Consider the following 4,174-nt stretch of genomic DNA (forward strand, 5'->3'; position numbering starts at 1 on the left):
AAAAACTTGATCTTATCATTTATCCTTTTCGTTTTCAACCGTAACGCATTATTATGTCAATAATCTTAAGATTGATTCACGAAAGAAATGTAAAATAGAATGTTTATGTCCTTTAACACAGGCATCTAAATATTGTACGACAATAAACAAAAACGTTCAGAACAAACTATTACTTTGCTGTTTTTGCCATTTGAAGTAGGGCTTTATCCGTTTTATAATGCTTTCGTGTGTGCGTCACTCGCTTTTAAGCTTTCTTACTACCATGTTGTTTTTTCTTGTTGTTTTTTGTTTCATACAGGCATTTTGGAAGGAAGTATTCCTTTTTAAAATTTAAACAATATTTTTTGCAGCAGATTTGCACTAAAAACCTCTTTTTTTCAAATGCGATTGGTGTTGTAAACAGTCTGTAATGAAATTGAATTTAGAATTAATTATACATCCTAAGTCTATTTTGAACTTGATTTCTGAAATAATTTCAGTCTGGTAAATTAAATTTAATTTTATATGGCTTTACTAAGATAATATTTCACGTTGATATACAGTTTAATGTTGTTAATAAAAATAAATTTTAGGATTATGTCATTATATAGATATCGTAGGATATGTTTAACATATGTTACACACTTTCCTAGTTTCTGTAATATCACATTATACATAATTTTCAAATAAACGTTCGAAATGTCTGAGAAGAAGGGAAAAAAAGATTGTTGTTAAAGATTACAGCGGCTACATATCAGAATTATCGCTGGAGAATAAGGTGAAATAACAAACTAATTTTGGTTTTCTTCTGAAACCTTTTAATGGTATTGATAATGCTCGTAAAGTAACATGCTCTTAAACTATGTTTTGTTTTCTCTTTGTAAATCATTATTATCATTATTATTTTGCAAATCAGTTGCAATGTAACATATTTCAATAAGAAAATTACATGTATTAGTTGTTTAAATTGTTGTTTTAAAGACGTAAGACTTTAATATTGATCGATAAAATGATAGATAAACAATCATAAGGCGCTTTTGTTTAACTAGTTTGATTTTTAGCGATGTTTTGTGCGTGTTTCGTGTACTTTTTAACAAAGGACACGCGTAAACCTCATTGTAAAAGAACCGAATCCTGTTTTGTTAAGAAAATTGTGTTTCTTTGCTTTTATTTCAGTAAATAATGCCATATCATAAACGATTAAATGGCTAATGATTTCTAGTTAAATTCATTGACATATTATATTATTAAACGTAACAAGTCAATTGTATTCGAGCGTACAATTGTATATTTCAAAAAAATCCATTTGAAGCCACATGTGCCTTCGTACATCAAGTGAATGTTTTTCCCACTCAATATTCAAGTACAAAAAGTGTGCAAATGCACTCATTTGCATTTTGATATGATACAGTTCAGTCTGAAAACATATTATTGGTCACGGAACTTGTTAACTTGCCGTATTCTTTGCTCATGATAATGTAAAACAAGAAAACAATCTCGTTATGAATTAAGGAGAAAACTGAAAAGAAAAATCGAAAAATAAACTTATAATAAGAGTTCGACTTTAAATAGGACGGCTATGTTTTCAAGTTTCGGAACTTCGGAAACATCTAATGTGTCTGTTTATTATTTATACTTGTCTCTTCTCTCCACAATAAGCCTAATAAGTGTGTATTTGAATAATCGTTTAAATCGTTATGACACATAAATAAGAACAATTTGATTTTGCAAAGAAATAATTCAAATTTTATCATTCTTGAAATTCATTGACATTTTTTTGGAAACATTCTGCTTGGTCCGCCAATCCGTGAACATGTTTATACAATTAGTTGGTTCTCATATTAATTAGTAGCATTCGATTTATTTGTATCATATTAAGCGAACAACTTTGACGTACACGTTATAAAACCAAAACCGCAATATTCTCAATTACGTCGTGTAAGGCAGCTTATAAATGTGTGCCTTTTTTTATTTCATTGTCACAATAGGGTTGTTTAAGGCATTAAGGATCCGAATATATGAATATTATTATTGTCGTTAACATTATTGACATCTTTAGAACGGTAGGGACGACATTTTATGTGGTATTAACCGTTGCTGTCGTAATTCTACAGGAATATCTTCAATTACCTTATAGATATTTTCCTGCTTTGAAATTTTATCTACCGACATGTATTACTTATAATCATACTTTTTTCTCTGGCACATTGAGGTTTTCAAGCATTCTCCGAGTAAATCTGTTTATATAAGTTAAGTTTTTTTTAAATATTGATCACGATTGGAGGATGAATTCTGCTTAACTCATTGGCTAGCATTAGGCACTTCGATCTAAAAGGGAACATTTACATGTTCAGTATAGGTGTTGATCTTTATGTTTGCCAGTCTAAGTGCTCACTCCCTTAAAATTGTTCTTGAAATCTTATCGACAATTAAATGCCTCGTCAAAAATAAAAAGTTCGAACAACTTATGACAGCAAAGATTATGGGTGAAATATATATAAGGTGAGTACAAATTTCTAGGCTAGTGTTTCAAAGACGATCAGGTTTGTTATCTTTTCTACAGTTCCTGGAATATTGTGAAGTTTTAGATATATTTTTTTAAACTGTTTTTACATTTTCTTCCTTGTTTTAATGACATTAGCGGGAAAATGTAAGGCTCTTTTTAGCCTGCTTTTACATCAGTATTACAGTAATTAACTTCCGCACATGTTGCTCCTACGATTTTTATGCAGTCAGTTTTTATGCAAATGTCCTGAAAAAACAAAACTGCTTTCAATTTCAATTCTTATCTTGCAAAACATATTAAATTAAAGTATCACTGATTTAAGATGTAAACTTGTTTAATTTATTAAATGTCTCAAAATACTCCTAAAAACAAAATAAAGAAAAAGAGAATGATAATAATGATGATAAAAGTAATAATAATAATTATAATAGAATACATGGAATATCTTGGACGAATTTTTCAAACATATAATTTTTTCCTGAGAGGTATTGTTTTTTGTTGTAATTTTTTCTCTCTCTTTAAGCTGTTTCCCTCAACTCTGTCAATAATAAACATTCATACATTTCAAACATGACAAATAGAAAGCATTGATTCTATTTCAATACCAAAAAAACGTACTTTTAGATAATATATCTGTTACTCTTCCCAATATAACATGTAATCCTTTATCATTAATTTTCAAAACTCGTTGATATTCATGGACTATACTCTATTCAATAAAATTTTATGACAAATGCTAACTAAAGTATTCAACACTGAACATGGCTATACCAGCAACACCATTTTAAATGTTTTACATTCTGAAAATTGAAAAAATACAAATAAACATAATTGTTTATATATAGACTGTAATTATTGTTTTTCATATTCAATAGACATACCGGTATTTATGTTTACAATTTGTTTACATCTTTATTAATGAAACTTCATTTTCTAGATTTTTTATATATAAAACTTCTAATGAGTAAGGCCGGTATGTTGATGTTGTTACAACTGCAGGCCTAATCCATTCGGATATGACTTCGTTTCCCATTTTTATCTATATTTATCATATGCATGGACACAAACAATAACATAACATATTGCATTTGAAGGACACTTCTAAATTCCATTAAAACCCGACATTTCTTTGCAAAGTCTAATCTACAGTACAATTATATAAACAGTTAATCGTTTTTGAACATGGAAACCATAAGAGCACATTACCTCAAAGTACATTTGGAAGTCGTTAGGCGAAATACTTACCCTGTCTCAATTGCATAAAATGTGATTTAAGAAGTTGTCTACAATTCATAAGATGACTTCTGACCACGTTCTTTCTCATTATTTTCCATCTGTAAGACATTCTACGACGAAATGTATTATTTTGTGGGATACTTTACAATTCACAGACATGTCAAAATCGAAGGTCACACTGTCACAGGTTTTGGATTGCGAATTGACTATTCTTAGATCAACCGGAAACGTAATCATTTGATGTAAAAGGACAAACAGCTATGCCATAATTACATGTGTATATAGACATTGTTTTATCTGTTTACGAATGTTAAAAGTACTCCAAAACTATATTTGTATTCAAAGAGTACATGACTTATCAACAATGAGAAACATTTATAAAAAAAAAAACTCATCACGAACTTAAAAGACACTTCGAATCTGCTAATATGCTATCAAATTTAAATAAAAGTA

Source organism: Ruditapes philippinarum, unplaced genomic scaffold (genome assembly GCF_026571515.1).
Source record: "Ruditapes philippinarum isolate M1 unplaced genomic scaffold, ASM2657151v2 ctg4409_1_1_1_1, whole genome shotgun sequence".
Taxonomy (NCBI): Eukaryota; Metazoa; Mollusca; class Bivalvia; order Venerida; family Veneridae; genus Ruditapes; species Ruditapes philippinarum.